We start from the raw sequence: 21,875 nt of genomic DNA, 5'->3' as shown, positions 1-21,875 counted from the left end.
ACTCCCCAGAAATGGCCAAACCCCCCGTATTTCTTATAAGAATGCTCTGCTTCAAAAACAATTTGAAACAATGGTTTCTTAGGCAATTGCTAAAAAATATATTTAATTTATAAATTAGAGGTGTTTGATTGTTGTTGAAACAGGAAAAGACTACTCACCAAACTCTATTCCCTAGTTAATCAATGGATAATACCGTTGCAGTTATAGCACTGGAAAATGGACTGCAAACAAGGGGAATGTGAAATAACAGTAATCACAAGAGGAGAGTATAATTCTGGGCTACATGAAACTTCAGAAATGAAACAATCTTCCTTTCACAAGCCATTTCTTTCAGGTTCCTTACAGCTGATAGAGCATTAAATTACTGCACAACAAAAATAAAAACTCCAGGCAACTCTGGATGTTGGGCATTGCTTTTGTTACAATCTTCACAATGTACTAGTGTACCAGTGGTTTCACCCCCATCAGTGACAATGCAGTTCAAGTGAAAAAGAAAAGAATGAAAAAAAAAAATAAATAAATAAATCACACCACGCCAAAACATTTGACACAAATTAAATTTTATGTTGCTATGCAACATTATCCAAAGCATTCTGCTGTTGCTAGTGCTGGAATAGCATACTTGAACTTAAAATGTTACATTCAACCTTGAGAAGGACAAAGAATGGGGAAGATGGAAACAAAGAGAAAAATATGATCATAAATTATGAATGAAAAACAAAATATCATAAAGGAAATGTTTAAATAATACACTGAATTCACATTGTCCCTGGGATTTTCAACACATCACAGTACACAGTCCAGCAAAATTCCCATGAAGCTACTCAGCAATCATCTAGGGCCTTGTCTTTAGACCTTGTCTGGGCTCTTTGGGAGCATCAAGCATAGCATGGGACAAGACAGACTGCTCAGCCTCCACTACCCCATTTCTGGGCAGTACAGATGTGCAGGTCCATCACGCATGGGAACAGAAGAAAGACTCACCTCAGAAATAATTTGGAAGAGTGTTCTGCCTTTTAATATATTACAAAGAGGAAAAACAGAGGAATAATTTTCATTCCATTAAAAGCACAGTCAACCTCTTTCTCTGTTGGGGCTTCAAGAGACATCCTGAATGCCCCAAGATACTGCAGTCAAGCCAAGTCTACACATCTCTGCCATGAAGTCCTTATTAGATATTCTTCACACATGATCTTTATTCAGAGTAAGTACCCAAAGGCAAATGAATAGAGAAGATATTTGCACGTGTGAAACATTACAAACACTGCTACTTTCCTCACCTTTTTAAAGGCAAAAGCTGAAAGACGGTAAGTCTGACAGAACGCTAACATAAGAAAGCCTGCAACTGTACTAAGTTTACGACGAGAATTTGAGAGGAGGAGGAAATGAGATTATATGTGTTTCTCATCTGTTCCTGCTATTGGAACTCTGTGCTTGCTTGCATTACTTTGTTTCTGTTACAGCAGCATGAAGATCAAATACCGTAATTGCTGTATCTGTAATTTCAGCTGCAGCACTAAATTCCACCATTGCCAAATCCTGGTATTTTTTTAATCCAATATTCTGACTGCTCCTCTCAGTTTAGTAGGGTTATTAAGACAGAAGGATGAAGCCTCTACCCAATCAAAAGACAAATGACTGAAAGTGAGACTCCTGACACTGTCATAAAACATTTTGTTAACTGCCTTTCACAAAGTATCTAGCAGTAAAACTCCAATACTTCCCTTCCCCCGAGAGTGTGGTGGAGTCAAAGAATTAACAAAGCTTTTCTGACTGCAATAAATAATACAGTACCAAACATATAGGTATAAAAGTAACCCATTTTCATTACAAACCAGCTTCTGTTGGATAGCTTAGATTGAGTGAATTAGCTTGAACTATTAAATGTCCTATTTATATTTATTTAAATTAAATTAATGGAAATTTCAAAGGAAGAAAAGAATAAGAAAAAAGTAGCATGGTTACTTAGAGAGGTTAATTCCACGCTGAGTGGGTCTTGGGAGTCTGTTTTGTCTGCACATGTCACACAGGAATACAGCTGAAGGGACCCAGAACTACGGAATACATTTCTTTTGTTATTATTTTAGGGTGTAAAATTTTGGCAGGATTTAGAAAAGCAACGCATACATTAAATTTTATAGAATTTCAACATCCAAAGGTTTATGTCTAATAATTCGTATAGTCTAACCAGTTCTTGTCAGTTTATCACATACATTATTTTGTAGCATCAAGCTACTTTTTTTTTTATCCACTTTTCATACAGGCTGTTTTTCTATGCTCAAGGAAAAAAAGGTGAAATTCCATCTCTTCTCCCTTGTTTCTTTCACGCTAAGTCTAAAGACTAAAAATTCTCACCCTTGCCCACATGATCAATTTAAATGCCTGTTATATTAGAGCACCAACTTCTCCTTTGTGTGGAAATAGCCTAGATCAGTGATTTACAACATAATGCCAGTCTTTCTATAGCCTTTTTCAGAGTACCTTCTTGAAGCAAGCTCTCCGTTTCCACTATTTGCAGGGCTAAGTTATATGTCCCTTTCTCATCATGGTTTGTCCAGCAGATCAGTTTTCAGGCTCCAGGAAGAAATTTTATCCCTCTAATACAAGCCTTGATGCCTACAGCAATACTAATTGGGATTTAACAGTCTGCTGGACCGTAAGGTCTCAGACTCACCATCCAGTGACGATGTTCTAGACAACCTACTAATGTATCAGTTGAGGCAGCACAACCTCTCGTGGCTTGCAGTGCAACAACACAACTATGGACTGCAAAGCAAGCAGATGGACAAAGTACCACCGCTCAGCTGACAGGTTCATTGCAAAGTTGAGCAAAACATACCCCTTAAAATACACCCTAATAGATGCTCTTTCCCTAGTTTATCACCATCACTCTGTTCATCCCAGGCCCGAAATTAAATCTCTCCCCATCTCTCAGTCAGTTCACACTGAAGCTCTTCCCTCATTTCTCAGTTTCCTGACATTTAGGGGATCCTCAGGCTCATTTGGGCTCTGATTTTTAAGCAGCTGAGCACCAATGGCCAGATTCTTTAGCAAGAGTTGTATTTCAGACCCAGTCTGGTAACAAAGTTGCAGAAAATTGATTCTCCTAGCTTCCCCATGGAGGTTGTCTCAAATGGTCTCCATCTGAACAAGCAGCTACGGAGTTTTTAAAGTAACCAGTAAATGCAGTCTGCCTAAGGCATGCTACAACTATGGTTACACACGCTTGATTTTATTTCCACTGTTCTTCAGAAGAGTAATTGTTTCACAACATTAAGCAGAGTTTATAGGAGAGCAGAATCCCCACACCAGCTTAAGAGCAGCTCTGCACCGCGCAGCCCGCGGCTCCACAGCCGTGCCACTAGCGCAGGGCTGCCGGGGGGCTGGCGTGCTCTGCCCCTGCACCAACAGCCCACTCCTCTGCTCAAGGTGCTCCGCGGTGGCCCAGGCTGCAATGGTTCCTTTGGATTAAAAGGCACTAATGAGACTTGATGAGGCAGTGAACCTAACAGGAGACATGGCAAAACATTTACTGCCATCCCAGCATTCAGTACCAAACTTCAATATTGCAGTTAGTAAAAGACTAACACAATATGATGAGCCTAAGTCTTTTTAGGCTATTTTCATGTAGGAAAAAAAAAAAAGTTAGGCAGAGGTAACAAAGGATATGTTTACAGATACTCATAATCTTTCTACCTGTTTTCTGTCGCCTGAAAGAGATTTATTCATTACCTGCCAGTTTTAGATACTCACACATCCAAATGAGATTAAAAGCTACTAAGTAGCACATCTGCAAATGTTTACGTTAATGATGACTTAACAATGTTTCTCAATATAAAGTATTTTTAATGTATGCACCCTCTGTAAAATCTAGAATACTGCATTCCCTTTCTGCTCATTTTATCAGTAAACACTATGGAAAAGAGCCTAATGTTCAGCTGGCATTCAAATTTTTATGGTATTCCTTCTGCAGTATCATCTCCAATCCTTACTGCAGTATAAGCCCAGTCTAACAATAAAGGTCTACACAGTCTGGATGCGACAGAAGAATTGAAGACCTAATGCTTAAATCAACACTAATTCAGAATTACCAGCATCTCAAAACATTTTGAAACCTTCTCATTAAGACAATTCTTCAGATATATTACAGGTCATATGTGCTTAAGCAGGTTTTCCACCAATCTAAATGAATTTTTTAACAGGCAGACAGGAACACGCATAAACCATTTCAATCCAGACTGTAATTTTGTTAACAACCATAAACAACTGAAAGTTGCAGAATACTGCTATTCCAAACATGAGTGAGCACTGCCTATACAACAACCGAATTCAAGCATTTCATTATTTATGCAACCCTTCATGAACACAAAGAGCACAACGGGTAAAATGTTGAACAAACAGCTCCAGCTTTGGAAAGCTCAAGCATGAGAGAGGCCAAGTACAGCAACAGGGCACAGGAGCGAACAGGGAGCAGCACATGGTGCTTCGGGAAGAAACGGCAACTGCTGCTTGGGTTTGGTGTCAGGGAGGAAAAGAACTTGCAGAACAGTAATCAGAGAGCTTCTTTCAAGCAAAGACCGACCTGTAAAACAACCGAGCTGGTAGGAGCAAGGGACAGAGACCAAGGAAAGCATCTGCAGCCACAGGCATAGCTGGTGGAGGCTAGGAAAAGTATATGAGCAACAGGGGGAAAATTGGCTCAGAACACAGAGATTGAAAGCCTGAATTTGGTTCCAGAAAAGAGAAACTATTTAAAGTTAAGATTTAATATGCCAATTAAAAAGTTAATGGAGACCACAAATTATCTTTTAAGAGTCTCAAGCATTTATCCCAGTTACTTAGCTGCTGTAAGTATAGTCCAAAATAGTTTTCTTGTCTTGGAAAAGAAAAATATTTTCCTCTCAGACACCATAGTATTTTTACAGATCGATACATACTGATTTTTTCTTTTTTTTTTTTTAACATGAAACAGTTTCAGTTTGTAGAACGGCATTTGTAATTTGTGTTTTAGTATCAACAGTTACAGTCCGAGACAAGCTGGAAGCAAAGGTTGTAAGTGCTGTTACGTACCGTGCCACCCTGTACACAAGAAGTATATTTTCCCTACCCATAACTGCTTCTATGTTTCCAGGTTCTCACTCAGAAAATATCACTTCCTTACGCAGAAGAGTCTGTCTTTCTGCAGAAACTCTGCAGTCATTAATTTCAAACCAATACCTCCAAAATTTCAAAATAAAGCTTCTGCAGATACCAAGGGAAAGTCTGCTGGACACCACTAAGGAAGATTTGTAACTCCACAACGCCATTCCTTTAGAGCTGTGACACTGCTCCCCTCTTTTCCATCTATGAATAGGGTAAATATTTCACAGGAGTTCAGGCATCCTATCCTTGAAGCTAAAAATCCTGCCCACAAAGAGTTCACATGGCACTTTGGTGCTAGTGGAAAATGCCTGGACCCCTCAGACGTTTGCTTGAATAATCAAATGCAGCAGGCTTAGTACTTCTCAACAGCATAAACGAGGTATGAGATCCCACTTTAAAAATCGTTTATATATACATCTGTTACACAGTCATGGTTACAGTCAGTATTTTCTACAGGCATTTTCACACGCAGAAGAACACATTTGGAATAGCCTTAGAAGTTTGTGCAGCTAGATGAACAAATTAATCAGGCTATATGAAAGTGTGAGTTGTCAGCACCCTGCTGACATGGAGGTAACTGCCACGGGCACACTCTTATCATGTGGCATCTTGCAGTAAGCACTAAGCAACTTGCTCCTTTTCATGAAAGAATAAAGATATCTCTTATTTACCGCAGGATACCACTGGTAAAAGCGTGCCCACAGGCAGGTTGAGTACCTAAAGGGTTTTGAGTTCATATTGCCACTTACACCCACAATAAAGTTGTCTCCATCCAGAAAACATTCTTATATGCTGAACTACAAGTCTCAGATGAAGAGGTTCCTCAGTTTAGAGACTACACATATGATAACTGAGCTGCAGCAGAGCAGTAAGGAAATCTCTCTAGATTAACGATGAGTTTATCAGTCTGCCTTTTTTTCTTCCTGTGTTTACAAGTCAACATAAGATTAAGGCAACAACATTTTGTCACACTCATGATTATTCCATTAAGGCTTCCCTAATATCCATAGTAGCTTTCCAGCCGCCCAATTTAAAATAATTCAGGCAAGGTAAAGAAGAGTGTTTGTATTGAGCATTTTTGATATAGTGAGTTTAAGTGTTCATAGAAATTACTACAGTTTATTAAAAGCTGCACAGTGGCTAGTAAAATGTGAACCTTCTGTCCTAAAACTGTCTTGATTTGTGAATGTAAACAAAAGAAAAAAAATGTTGGAACAAGCAATGAAGGCAACCAGGCCAGAGTAATATACACAAGAATTGTGGAAGGAAAATAAGTACATTATAAATATGTTTACTTTACAATATTCCATGTAATGTACTGCTACAACATGGTATTTCAGATTCTAAAAGTTCATTTCTGTAGTATACTGCTAGTATCTTCAGTTTTATTTTACTACCTAATAAAAATGCATCAAAAGACAATTATGTTAACAGATGTCTTCATGAATAAATACATTAGGTATTAGTATTACTTGTCCTCATGAATGCAAACCAAAAAGCAGTTCTCAGCAGGGTACAGACAGGTGGTGCTTAAATGTTTTAAGCAGCCAACACAAGACAAGATGTGGGAGTCTGTTCTTTAACCACTTTTGAAGGTTAGGGTTTTTCCAAATGAAATATGCAGCACAAAACCAAAAAATCGTTAAGTCATCTTAGAAAAATTTAACCTAACATGTTGTCAATTATTTATTTATTTATTAACTTGTTTGTGTCTCTGGAGTTATTTGCAACACTTTAATAATAGTTCTGTAGTAAGCATCAAGGCCCTGCTTACACACTGAATTGAAATTGCTGTACTGTATCTAATACCATGTGGAAGAACTAATTAGTTATTGATTTGGAACATCTGCAGCCAGTTTTCAGTACCAAGTATTAAAAGGTTTTTCAATCAATCGCCGGTTTGATTGAGAGACCAACTCTGGACTGAAGTCTGTCGTTGAAGATTTTCAGACACAATTTACAAACTTGCTGTCCAAAATAACAGTAAGTTAATTAATTGTGATACAGGATCAACTTGAAACCTCAAAAAACCCGTAGTCAGTAATACATACACTTCCAATAACATAAATAGCACAAACATTTTTGGAAAGTTTATTTTTTTTGTTGGTTGTTTTCTTATTTTTAAAGTGTGAAGACAAAAAGTTATATGCTATTAAAAAAAAAAAAAAAGCCTGCCAAACCTTAAATGGATAACCTCCCTTTTTCATTTTGCGAAGGATTTTCCCTGTAATCTCCAAATGCTTTACAAGAATTAGATAAAAACTAAAAAAAGCAACCTCAGAACTATAGGCTGTAGCAGCTTAAACATACATGCCCATGATAGCACTACTCATTGAAGTTACTAATGGAGGTTAAAAGCTAGAAGGCATAGGGAAAGAAGGGGTTTTTTTATATAATATATAATATAATTTTGAGTGGGGAAACACAGAAAAGCTGTTATGGGAGGTAAAAGCCTTAAGAAAGCTGGTCTCAACATTTTTTTCTGAGACAGAACCACCACAGTAGGGACCATTACCAACTTCAGTCTAGAGACCCTTGGGTTTTAATGAGTCTATGAAGTTTTCAAATGAGTATGGTACTTCTAACAAGAACCTAAAATAAAGGAGGGTCACCCCACCTGGACTGCGTGAGCATTTCCCCATGTTGGTCAAGGTATGAAACAGTGTTCTACCTGTACCAACCACTGCAGAGCTCAAAGTTGTGAAGGCCAAAAGTAGGTGCAATAATTAAGGTTGTGAAGATGAAGAAAGAGGAGTATTTCAGGAAAGTCAAAGCTGAGTCAAGGTTATATGAGTAATGTTAAAGAGGTGGCAAAAGGCAGATCAACAGATACAGGAATGTGGGTAGAGGAGCAGGAAGTTGGAAGCAAATGAAAGATTTGCGTCAACAAAGAAAACAGAGAAGAAGAGTTGTGAAGAAGGCTCTACGTGCCGAAAACAAAATCTGAAATAGTTCAGAACTAATTATAATATTTTTCTATTCAACAATTATGCCCTTTTTAAAAAATGAAAAACAACCTGCATAGACATGCAGTGACTGCTGTGAGACACCACCAAATCCTGAGAAACATTCTGTGATTTATGCCAAAAACATGAGCATGTTAAAGTGTGGCAGGTCAAGCTGTCCTAATTTTCTTTTATTTTTTTAAACTACTCCAAACACATATTACACTTTCAAAGAAAGACATGACTGTCCTTGCTGCAGCAAATGTGCCCCAATTTACTAGGAAAAATATCTATGTTTTTAGTGCTCAAAGTTTATGATTTACCTCACTGTTGATGTTACCGGTAAGTCCTTGGACAGTCTCACAAAACATCAAGTGCTTAAAATGCAAATAAACTCCCTGTGGGATTTTTTTTTTCTTTTTTTCAAACTCATACATAAGCTAGGAGCTCAACTCCTGTTCCTCAAAGCCAGATTATGACTTTTGAAAAGCCTACTGTGCAACGAAATGCCTTTGAGAAAACCCCTAGCCTTCAGAACATACTATAAGAGCATTCCTACTCCCAGTTACTCTGTCCCATGTTTTGCATATGCCATGCTCATCAGTTGAAACTCTCTTGGAACATTCTTTTTGAAAATAGTCACATTACAAACTTAGAACCAGGATGAAAGTCTAGGGGAGCTTTATTAGAGGCAATAATAGCTTTAATATAGATTTAATGGCTGTAATGTCCCTGCTATTAAAAATCCAAAAGCCATCAACTCATTTAACAACTTGAAATCTGATGTTACCAAGATGAAAAGGGATACTTTACACTCTACCCACCCCACCCCAATTCTCAACACAAGTTTTTGCAAGACTGAAGTGGTTCTTGCATACTAAAGGCTAAACTAGACATGAACTGTAGGAGGACTGTACCCAAAAAGTTGAACTGTTCTACAAGCTCAACTTACGGGTACCAGTTGGGAAAAAACCCACAAACCATATAGTCATTATTATATCAACATTGTAGTTACCAGCATCTTAATGAAATCATCCTCAGGAACAATGTAAGGCACTTGCATATTAACATAGCAGCTGTCCAGTTTTAATGATGGTACATTAGGCAATTTTATCTCATTCTCATTAAGGAGTGAGATATCAAAGGACTATGTATTTTCTGCAGGATAAAAACATGCAGGTGAGCAGTTACTACAGAGCAACTAACGCACAGTAAATCCACACCCTAGACTGCCTTGCTGTAACTTGTTCATGAAGCCATACCCTCCACTTCAGTTTAAGTTTTTCAACTAAATTAAATTAAAACTACCTAAATACTGAAGAAGGGTTCCAAGTTGTGTGTACCAAGAAAAACAGCTGTACAGTTTCAAACGTTACTGCCTCTAGCAGTCCACGCTGCCTCTCCACTGGAGATAATCACCCAGACAGCAGACTGTTCCAGAGAACGAGCTCCTCCGCCATGGCCCTCCAGCCCACTTCAGCATCTCGGCAGGAATAAATATACCTTTGTTGAGGGCAAAAGTTAGCACTGGGACTGCAAGCTGGGACAGCCACAGCGGAGAAGCACACCCGCATCAGTGGCTGCATGGTACCCAGCATCACCTCCAGTGTGGCAGAGGGCAGGGCGATCTGAGACAGCACCACCTCATCGCACTGGCACAGCTGAATTGAGGACAACTGTTTTCAGATCACCCAGAATAACCACAAAGAAGTTTAACACAATTTAGCTAATCTATTTCAACGGTTCGTACAGACTTTCCTGAGTGTTCCCATGTACACAACCCCACAGAAAGCGAGAGATAAGCATCTAGTTAATTTTTCCAATGAAGCAAAAAGAGAAGTCCTAAGTGAGCAGAACCGTGGGGAACAGCACCTCAGTAAACTACAGGTTATAAGGTATATATAACCCTATAGACAGGGATAAAATAAGCATCAAGATTTCCACACTGTAGGGGGAGAAATAGCTTGAAAATAAGATAACTAGAAAACCACTTAATTAACATTTTTTCAAACTTAAACACACCACTTGCAATATACACTCTGGTGTTTTTATGTTACATAGGAAAAGATGGCTTTTAGGTCCTCTAAAAGGTTCACTGCTACTGCAAGCCCTTCCCAACCTACTACAGAAGCTGGCACCAAAGAAGAACAGCAGCTCCCCACCAGAGCACAGAGACACTCACAGAGAAATAGGTTTCTAAGTAAATCCTGCATCCTAGCAAACAACAGGAGTCAGCCAGCCATAGCATACATATTTGCTGACAGTAAAATTAGGTAGAGGCTACTGCAAGATTATTATACTATCCAGACATCCAGAATTTCAAGCACACACGTTACCCAAAACCTAAACAGGTCTACAGTTCTTGGTTTTAACTATCAAGAATTCAAATTAATATTTACTTGATAAGCAATCAGTTTTAGGGTTGCAACTGGAATTCACATCCTGAATTTCAAGAAATAGAAACAACTTTAACATCCCTTTTAAGAGACTTAGTTTCAGCTGAGCTGGAAAACAGCTTATCATAAAGTTTAAGAGCCACAAAAACAATTTTCATGGTATTAGAAGTCAGTATCAGCTCATTAAAATGTAACCTACTGGAGTTTGCACTTACTTTGTAATTCTAACACTCATCATCCACATCTGTACATCAAAAGTAACTATATAAAAGGCAAATCAAAATAAAAATGTACAAGCGTGTTTCATTGATTAAAGAAAAATTTGGAACAGAAGATATTTGTGAAAAACCCACTCTTTGGCAACAATTACAGCATAAGACAAAATGACTCAAGTAGCTGAAATTCCCCATTTCCAATGGGAACTTCAGGAATGCAAAACATTCTCCTCCGAATTATTTTCTTAGACTTGAGTTATATTTGAGAACACCAGCTACATAGAACATTACCATGCTAAGTTTTTGGATTTGGGCTCAATATTTAAGCTAGCTGAATAAGCAAGTGTAAACTCTTAGCACTACCTTATTTCATTTTTATTACTATTTTGATTATTTTTTTTAGGCAAAACTCTTCAGAAAAAACAAATAAACAACTCAGAAGTGAATAACAGAAATAAACTAATACAAAACCACCCAAAACTTAATTTCAAAGTTTATTATACCCCTAGGAACCAAAGCATCACAGAAATGGGCTAGTGGGGGTGGGAGGGAGGGAGGGGTTGATTAAGAATGCAAAACCATAATCCCAATATAAAAAACATTTTTCAGATGCCATTAGCTTCTGAAATGGAATAAAAGCACTTCCACACTGGTTTTTTACTACTTTACAAAGTAGCATAGGAAAGTTACTGAACTGGTGGGGAACTGCTGCTACAAGGCACGGTCTGGAAACCAGAAGGCAACAGTGAGTTGTGCTCCAACACCACTGCGGTGCTGAACAGAGCAAAATGGGGGTCCGCCAAAATGCCTGTTATATATTCACATGGGCTTTAGCTCCCAGAGGGCAGGAAAATCACAAAGAGAAACAACAGTTACAATCCTGTTAGCACAGAGGTTTGGTACACAGAGCACGGTATGTGTTTAAGACTAACTACTTGCACTATGACAAGCCTTTCTTGTCTCATTATCTTCGCTGCTTCACTGTTAATAGGCAAAAAATTATTATAGTTTTACTAATAGTCCAGATATACTGAAGGTTTGTTCCTGTATTTATTAAAATATCTTGAAAATTTAATTCCAAGCTGGTTTTACAGGAAATTCAGAAAAAACAAGTATAAGACTTACCATGTTCAGTTTTGGGCCCCCCACTACAAGGAAGACACTGGGGTGCTGGAGCGTGTCCAGAGAAGGGCAACAAAATTGGTGAAGGGTCTTGTGAACAAGTCTTAAGAGAAGCGGCTGAGGGAACTGGGGTTGGAGAAAATGAGGGGACCTTGTCACTCTCTACAACTACCTGAAAGGTGGTTGTGAGGTGGGGTTAGGTCTCTCCTCCCAGGTAAGAAGTGATAGGACAAGAGGAAACGGCCTCAAGTTACACCAGGGGAGGTTTAGATAGGGTAGTAGGGAAATTTTGCTCACCAAAAGGGTTGTCAAGCATTGGAACAGGCTGCCCAGGGAAGTGGTTGAGCCACCATCCCTGAAGGTTTTTAAAAGACGCATAGGTGCGGTGCGTAGGGACATGGTTTAGTGGTGGACTTGGCAGGGTTAGGTTAACGGTTGGACTCAGTGATCTTAAAGGTCTCTTCCAACCTAAACAATTCTATAACCCTCCCTAAAGATGAATTTGAAAACTTAATGCCCCATTTCTGAGAGAAACACTTGACATATTTGGTCATTTCACAGCCTGTATAAGGAATATCCTTAGACTTCTTTAACTGACATAACTGTGGTATTTGGTCTTACAGCTACTGTAAGGCCAATGATTTCTGAAACACGAGCTACAACACAGAAAGGCCGGAGACTGGAGGAGACAGAGAGGCCCCGAGATAAGCCATCAGTAAAACATCATCTGATAATCATTTTCTGCAGCACAGTCAGTTTCTTTGACAACGTTCACACATAACAAATCTGAGGAATAAACTAACATCCTTTGCTAGTCACTGCAGCTTCCTGCATCACTGATCAAAGATGCTTAATTTAAATGCAAGACAATCTGCAACGTTATTGCAATATTTTAGTAGAGCAGCAATAACTACGGTATGCTTGCAACACAAGAGAAAGTACAACATGGCAAGCAACAAAGAACAAATGCAGTATTTTTTTTTCTTGATTATATGTTGTTATATTAGTTGTCTTCATTAACTTCTTTTAAGCTTCATTAATTTCTATTACTGCAATATGGACATGTCAACAATGTGCCAACCTTTGCTGCCTTATTTAGAAGGGGCAGTGAGTCCAAACAAAAAAATCTGATAGATGCACTTGTTGCCAATCCTATAATCCAAGGGCACTTTCTCCAACAGAAAAAAGTGCTAAGTCTTTTTACAAAAGAAAAGCGTTTAAAAGCTTCTTCTAAGCTTTGCATTTTTCATTTAGAACGCAAAACCCAGTTTGCTCACTCCAAATGGTCAGTTGCACCAGTAAGCTAGATACATCATGTACTTACTAGAAACCATCATACAACAGATGGTATCTGAATTGGGGCTATCAGAAAAATTACATTTTCCTTCTGTTTTTTCTGTATCAGGAAAAGCCAAACAAACTCTAGAATTATTTTAATACTTTTGCTTCCTTCTTGCCCTTTTTCCACCTCAGGAAAAGAGATATGAAGCTTACAGGAGCCATGTCATCTGTTGACTTTAGCAGCAAAATGCAGCCAACAGAACATTAAATCAGTCCCTTTGTTTCTTCTGACTCACCTGAATTCATATCCAGTCAGGGTTTTATGGGTAATAAGTTTGTTTCAGAACCTGAGGTAAAACATTTTTCTTCAACTATAATTATTTTTATTAGCAAAAATTAATTCACAAGCATCTTCTCAACACTCTTGCCACAAACCAAAAGGTATGCATTAGTCAGTCTTGGAAAAATTGCTGTTTCCATGTACTCAATAGAGGTAATACTCTGCCCACATCTCCATACACCTTTCTAAATCGTGAAGATTAGGTTTTACAACAGAGAGAAAAGCAAAGTTCTAAGCAATAAGAAATACACCAGTTTTAGTAGGTGTCCCTCAATATATGCTTAATATTTAAACGGGGAAGGGGTGGGGGGGAGAAAAGCATATGCTGATAAAATTCCCTTTGCTATTCAGCATGCAAAATTTCCAGTTCATTTACCTATCTAGAAGCATGTATCCATATAGATACACATCTAAGCACCCACATATTGCTGTTCCTCAGCCATAAATAAAAAAGTGTATCTTCTCTCTAACCAGATATAAAAGAGGAAAAATGTGTTAACCTTAAATTCAAATCACTTTCTGAAGTTGTCAGGGAGTCTAATATCTCAAAATACACAGGTTTAGCTTGCATTTCCTTTCTTTTGGGAAACCTGCAAATTGAGTATGATCATTCATAAGGTTCTTTGACACTGTGGAAAGTCCCCCTTCACCCCAAAGAGATCATGCAGATGGAGTAATACAGCATTAAGAGGCCTGGACCCATACACAGCTAGAGAAGAATGTGAGTCAGGAGCGCGTGTCTGTACACATTCGTGCACCCTTCTCATACACACACACTCAATGACAGAGAATGGTGGGGATTACAATTACAGTGTTTTTAAAAAGTTTAAAGAAACTGGCAGACAGGTTGACTCATTATTTATTTATAGGAGGCATGTGCGTGCCCAAATGGGTGCAACAGGGCCAAGAAGCTTTTCAAGCCAGTGCAGAATTACTGACAGAAGGCAGGACCCAACAGTTCTTCATTCCTCCACAGCAGCTGCTTGTCAAGAGAGGGATGCATGAACCTACGTCTAAATTTACGTTCGATATCAGCACATAAAAATCCTTTTTTAGAATTGCTGGTTAAAAGGGGAGTTTCCCACACTTGTCATTTTACATTTTATCTTTCAAACCCACAGTTCACTTCCTTAGCAGAATGCAAGTGGGACATTTAAAAAGCACTTCAGTTCTGCTGCTTTTTAGGTAACTTTCAAAATTATTTACTGGCCTAGAAAAAATCATCTTGGGAGGGGCACAGGGAGGAAGAGGAGGGAGTAGTTGGATACTATAAACTAGTAATAATAAGTAAGCACCAAGACACTTTTTTCATTTCTCAAAGGCTTCAACATGAAAGCTGAAATAAAGAGTCAGTGTCCACTTAAGAAAATTTTAAGAAGTTTTCTGGTGTCTTCATACAACATGCAATTTATTTTAATTCAGAGTCTTTGTTAATACTTCCAAGCTCATTAGAAGAAAGGAATCCAACAACAAAAATAACAGTTAACTACATAAACCACACATATTATAAGTTTTCACTCAAAGATTTCAGAGCACATAGAACAGTAAGCTACTCATTTAACCCATAAATAGCTAACAGACTGAAAAACAAAGGCAAAGACAGGTTAAGTAAGTTGTGTAATGTGGCAGCAAAGTTCCAGAGCGTAGTCCAGGTACAGGTCCATGGTAAGAGACTGCAGATTTACATACTGGCTACAGGAGGATGACTGTGAGAATTTTATTTTTTTTTTAATTAATCTCTAAACTAAAAGTCAACCAGTCAACTAAAAATCTGAAAACTGTTGAAACTTTATTGCATTTAATATAACTGAATTACTGAAAATTTATTAAAATGTTGGTATTTATAGAAACATCATCACAGATCATTCAAAATACTAATCCCAGATAAATCAGTAATATTTTTTAAAAAATCACAAATTATCAGAGTTAGACAATGAAACACTAATTAGTTTAATCATTTCTGAATAGGTTGTGCCTTTGAGGGAGACAGAAGTTGCTGATTCCCACAGAAAGACATCTGCCTGGCCCCTTCGCTCTGGGCTTTCCCTTTCTGCTTTACTTCTGACAGCAGAAAACCCAGTCTTCAGATGGCTGCGGATTCCAGACAGCCCTCAGACAGAACTACTGCATTGCCCACTACACACTGGTCCACAGGAGATGCAGAGCTGCAGCACCAGAGAAGACAGCTTGCCCTGAGTGCAATTATGGCCAGTCAGAGCTAACAGCCATTACCACATGGGCAACTCTTGGCTCTACTACAGATTTACACTTGGGAAGATACCGGGTTTACTGTTACTGCAGCCACTGGATATTCAGGGGACGTGTTAAGAAGCCTGACTCTGGGAGCTCACATATCTCATCACCCTGAAGGCTGTCTTATAGACATTTGCTATATAAACAGACACACAGGGTCCAGATTGTATCAGACCTCAGCCGTCTGCTATGTCCTTCCACCAAAAATGCCCAGATTAGCACTCCATAAATTCTGCGGGTGGTAGAAGTGCATGGACACTCCATAATCCACTCTGGGAAGAAAGAAACACTGATTAGCTTAAGCACACAATAAAAATAGCTTCTGCTAATACAGATGACATAGCAAACTACGAAACACATACATGATCATCCCCTGCTTTAAGGAACAAGACAATGGTAATAGAAGAGCTGGAGATGGGAAACCAGTGGCAAAGTCTTCACCACATGTGGATTCTTCCTTCCTCCCCCACTTAGTGAAATTAGCGTGAGAAGGTTGATTTGGAGAGAACAGGTGACACTTCACACATGGATATGGAACATCACCAGCTTAGCCCACTCGGCAGCTGAAGCGTCAAGGAAAGGCCAGGTCAAGTAAGACTTGGGCCTGACTGGAATGATGAGGTGTCACATGAGGGGCATCACAAAAATCCTGAGAAAAGCAAGTCTTGGCTACCAGTGAGGAAAAGTGATGCATGGTATTGCAGGGCATGTACACAGAGATGGCTAAAAGACAGAACTGCAGGAAGACTTTTGTTGGCTCTTCTTGCTCTCTCCATCAGCTGTGTCTTCTGAAAAAAAAGAAGAATCCATCTTTGCTTCAGTTTCCCACTGAGATTCCTTTTACTTGTTTTTCTTCCCCATCATCTATCCAGTACCTTAGTAATGTAAGCCACAAATTCAAGTACTGTCTCCATTCTGTTGTCTTCAAAATGCTAAATGTTTGCTGTCTTTCTACATGAAAAAAAAATCCTTAAGTTTTCACTGTAACCACTTCCTTCACTGAATACCACCATAAGAGCTGTCCTGCAGTACACAAGGCCCCTACGTCCAGAATTTGCTTCAGGATTCAGTCACTTGGTTGCAGAGGTCTGGCACACTACAACCTATTCCGTTCCACAGCCGAAGCAGGAAGAGTACCCTTTCCTGGCAACTGCTATTCACATTTGCTTTAAATGCCAAAGGTGTATTTATACTGACATCATAGACTGTAAACTGCAGAACCCAAGAAACAGGCTCGCTCTGCTTTCTGCCACTGGCAAAAACCTTAATTCAAACAACTGTAACTAGATTCTTCAAAAAACAACTCAAACCACCAAATCTTAGATTGCTTACATTGAGAAATTTCAGGTGCTCGTTTTACTGGCCAAAAGCTAGGCACCAACAAATTTACAGGTATGAAAATGGTTAAGGAGGAGGACTACAGATCATATATTTAATACTGCCAGCAGAACAGGACAATGTCACTGAAAATGGAAGTCTGCCCTTCCCTTATATCCCATCCTTGTCCACTTGGCTCCCATGCATGTATCCATCTTGCCTATACATCCACGTCACACAAGCATTTGTGTAACTGCATCCTGAACCAGATCAGGGAGATGAATTTGCATACAGATCAACCTTTTCTTCATGAGTCTAATTTTAACTCACGTTAGTTTGCCAATCCCCAGCTTGGAGGAGGAACACAGTGGAGCAGAGAGGAGCAGAAGTAGCATCCCTCCTTCTGTAGCAACAGTAAGTTATACATCCAAATCTGCCCAGAGAAACACCTCATCTAGATCTACCCTCTGTGTCACTTACACATGAAGACACCTAAATCTCTTTCTAAACAGAATAATACATATCAATTATTAGAGTGAAAAGGAATTTATTTAAATCTCTGCAATTTAAGACTTATGGACACCTTTTGTTCCATCAGAACATGTTAACTCTACCCTCTGTATTTAAGTCAAAACTGTGAGTTCTCAGGTGCGTCAAACATTGCATATTTTCACCTATATCACTGTTGCTCCATCTAGAAGAATTCTGCTGTAAACTAATCTCTTTAATTTGTAAAATGACACACATAGTAAATTTAAACGTTCTAAATCTGTAGAGGGGCGATACAAGAGAAGCTGAGAAATTCTTATTCAACAAGTATTTAAAATTTCAATAAAACCACTTTAGGAACTGGGCTCATCTAAAAAGGTTAGTTTATACGACTATTGCAATGAGCAAGTTTCCAATTTCAGAATGCAGAAAGCAAGCATTTAACGCAATCTTAGGGGGAAGGAAAAAAAAAACCCAAACAACAAAACAAAACCAAAAGAAATCTACATTTTTCTGGTGAGTTTGATTTCCAACATTCATTTTTCAACCAGTAGCTTTAGTAACATTAAGCAGCATTCTACAGCAATGCTCAAGGACATAAGTGGAATCTTAAATGAATTCCTCAATATGGTTTCTGTGCACTTAAAACATTCTCACAGATAATACCTCCCTCCAGGAAAATACATCTTATTATGAATAGAAATTGCTTTTATCAAGTTCTAAAGGAAATGGTCCCTGCCTGCTTTTGTCCTTAAGCAACTAGCATCAACTACAGAAGGGTTATTAGCACAAGAAAAAGTGCACAAATCCTTTCTATTGCTAGCATGAACACACACTGTGCACAGTGTATGGAAGATCTCCATTTTCAGATGTCTCTGCAAAGTAAGGCCTTTGCTGAACATTCCTGTAAAATCTAAATAACTCACATTTGGGGAGGAGGGGACAAAGACATAATACCCAGAAATACTGCACTCCACATGCTGCATCTCCTAACTCGCTATTGACTCAAGGTACGGAGCATAATTTTAGATCTCCTTCAAGTGACAGCCCACAGTTTACACAGAGCACTTTGAAAAACAAAAGCTTAGTACCAAAAGGTTCTTTAATAACTATCTGTATTAACCTCTTGTTCACAATGAAATGCCCCAGCAACTAGTAAAGCCAGCAAAGTCTCCTTCCTTCTCACTCATGGCTTTCAGGAATGCTGCTGTGTGGGAAAGGCAAAATTATCGTTGCCTTTTTTTTTTTTTTTTAATGTTGCAATCCAACAACAAAATTCCACTCCAAATTGCTTGGTAGGAGAACAAATGTATGGATTTTCATAGACTTAAATCAACTCCAAGGTGTATAAACTAACACAATGCTACTTAAAGAAATCAAAACTTTAATGCTCCTGTCTCATATTCTGTACTGGTTTGCAACTTGCCATAAAGAAAGTTACTGCTGAATATTTTTTAACTGACAGAATTAAACAGCTTAGCTGAAAAAATATACCTAAAGTGTCCTTAGCACCTTTCAGCTACCTTCAAGGTAAAGGAAGCCAGTAACAAAATACCCCAATATTACTAGAAATTGAAAGATACACTACACTAAATCGTTTTCATATTTCTAGAAGTATGAGTGTGTATTTTTGTAATATATGTAATTTGCCTCAGTTAAGGCACTTTCCTAAATTTGGGCTTGTTTTTTTTCGAGAGTTTAATCTGACATAAGTCTTACATCAGAAGAGACTCACAGTAAACACAGTAAACAAAAGTGTTGTACTGATTTAGAACCACAATTTCATTTAATCTTCTAAAACCACTTTCACTTTCATCTAAGAACTAAAAAAGGGCATCTTAACAATAAAATAACTTTATCTAACAGCAGACAATGCTGGAACAACCTGTTGAACTTTCTGTTCCACCACCTCCAGCCTCACACTTCTCTGCCAGCTCCTGCACACACATAAGCTCCCAGCGAGATCCGTCAGGGAGCTAATCCTGCAGAAAACAAGCTCTACAGGAGAAAAGTGAATACTTTCTGTGATTTTAACTCCCTGAATGAGTTCACCATGAGTCAGGTGTCATCTGCTAGACCATTAAAATGGGTGGCAATGCCTAGTGGCAGAGAAGAGGGGAACGAGACTGTCTCCTTGTGGTAGAAACTATCCATTAGCTCAGCCCAAGGACATGTCGTGTATTGCAAGTCTGCAAGTTCACATTGTTCACCAGTTTTATTACTGTCATGCTTTTGCTGGCTACTGCTGTTCTTAAGAATAATTTAAAAGTAACAATTTTAAGGTATCTAAAAATACAGATCCACTGAGAACCAGGCTTTTTTCTAAATGCACATTTGGTATTCTAGCTTCTTTAAAAACTCTTTAAGACAGTACCAAATTAAGATTTAAACACTATTTTTCAAATACTTCCAAGCAAGTAATCTCTCAAATACTTAACCTCCAATGTTTCTTTTTTTTCATTGCAACATTTGGTAAATAAATCCTAAAGGTCATTTCCATGGCTCAGGAGAATGTGACTAATATTATGATACATATTCCTGGAGAACCTTTTTTTTTAAAAAAAAAAAAAAAGAAAAAAAAAGAACGAAATAAGCATAACATGACTTTTATGGATGTCACCATCTTTGGTCTACATCCAAATGCATGCTAAAAATAGTAAGAACAGTTATATTAATACAGGAAAGTACAAGGTGTCTTGATGCAAAATTTGGTTTACATAGAACACAAGTTTTTCCAGAGATGTACATTAAAACAGCTAAGAGAAAAACACCACGCAAACTGTTCCCTATCTTAAGATGACACTGAAGATTGTTATTTATGTATTATGCAAGCAACTGATCCCAGGTACTGTTCTTAGAAGCAAAAAATCACAGGTATGTGCATACAAATAAAAATTAGAGATATACAAGATTTTTGGTTAACTGAAAATTTAAATTGGTTACTTAATGATTACATTAACTCCTAAATTCAAGAGCAGACAGGACACACCCAGACTTACATGAGTTTGTTCTTAGTCTGTTCAAGAAAAAATTTTTTGAAATACCTGAATTCTTCCAAAATCCACAATAATTTTTAAAAAGGCAAAAGATTCTGAACAGACCTTTAAATCAGCAGTGTACCAAAGCAATTTTTTACATGGCTTTTCTCTCACTGGGGTATCCCAGAATCCATTAACTTAAATTTATTCGCATACCAAGAACACATTAAGACTTCACAAATTTCTGTTCTTCGCCCTTTTCAATTATGCCAACATCAGTCAAGCGTTACTATTCCAGAGCCATGAAAAATAGTAGTCTTTTTTTTAACAGCAACCATCACCTCCCAAAGTTCCAAGAGAAAAAATGGAGACATTAGGCACCAGCTTTGCTGCAACTCATCAACAATAGATAAGATCATAGCAGCACTAGTCACACAAAACACCTGGTGCTGCAGGCTGGAAATAGCAAAACCAGTAAGAAAATTCTCTAGGGTATTCATTATTATCATCTTAGGTACCACCTTGTATTTCCTATCAAGACATCAAGTTCACATATGGCATTTGAGCGTATATATATTTAATAGTTCCATGAACACATATGCTTCCCTTAAACATAGCTGAATATAGACTTTTCAGGTGTTCCTTTTCAAGCTGTATCTAATGACATCTCAGCACTCTGCCAAAGCAACTGCTGTCTCCCTAGGAAAGTAGTAACTGTAGCATGAAAATCGGAGTTGTACTTGCTTCCTGCTTTTTCTCATAGCTACTATTCCAAAGGCAAACATGCCCCACACTCATCTGTCCCCACCCCCAATCTGGAATTTAACAGAAAAACTGACAAAAAATACCAAGGAACAAGGTTAAAAAAAAAATCCATACCAAAACCTGAAACCCCATTTCTGGCCACTGTTATTAAGTATTATGACAAATTAAATACAATTTATTTTAGCAGATGTCTGTGATTTCTATTCCAGGCCCACCTTAGTTTATTCATATTTTTTAAGAAAACATTTGCTCTACATCCAGCAATTAATTCAAGCCCCTATTTAATATTACAGATTCAAAACCAATCTACGTCTCAGAAAACTTAATCAGTGATTGTAAGGTACTGGACATACCTCCCTATTTTGACATACTGGGGCAACTACAAAATATAACCAAATAAAAGCAGTGGCTTTATGCAGAAGCTACACTACATTTGTTACCATACCTACTACTGATGTTGCAATAGCATAACTATTAGAAGAGATTTGGCATATTAACCAGCACATCGTTCATCTCAGGCCAAAAGGTCTAGTTACAATGCAAGTGGCAGAAAGCATTATATCCGTATTAGCAGTATTCTTTTTGCAACCCTTGATAGCACTGCACTTCATGAGGAGTGGTGGGAAACTTTA

The 21,875-nt window shown here is 38.2% G+C and overlaps 1 protein-coding gene across 3 annotated transcripts in view; it reads right to left on the bottom strand.

Moving 5' to 3' along the window:
• Window positions 1–21,875, bottom strand: part of CDK19 (cyclin dependent kinase 19) — a 133,241-nt gene that overhangs the window by 47,410 nt on the left and 63,956 nt on the right. The window lies entirely within an intron of this gene.

The sequence above is a fragment of the Falco naumanni genome, chromosome 6, assembly GCF_017639655.2.
Source record: "Falco naumanni isolate bFalNau1 chromosome 6, bFalNau1.pat, whole genome shotgun sequence".
Lineage (NCBI taxonomy): Eukaryota > Metazoa > Chordata > Aves > Falconiformes > Falconidae > Falco > Falco naumanni.
Note: the sequence above shows the minus strand (reverse complement) of the source record. Positions and strands in the feature narration are given on the sequence as shown.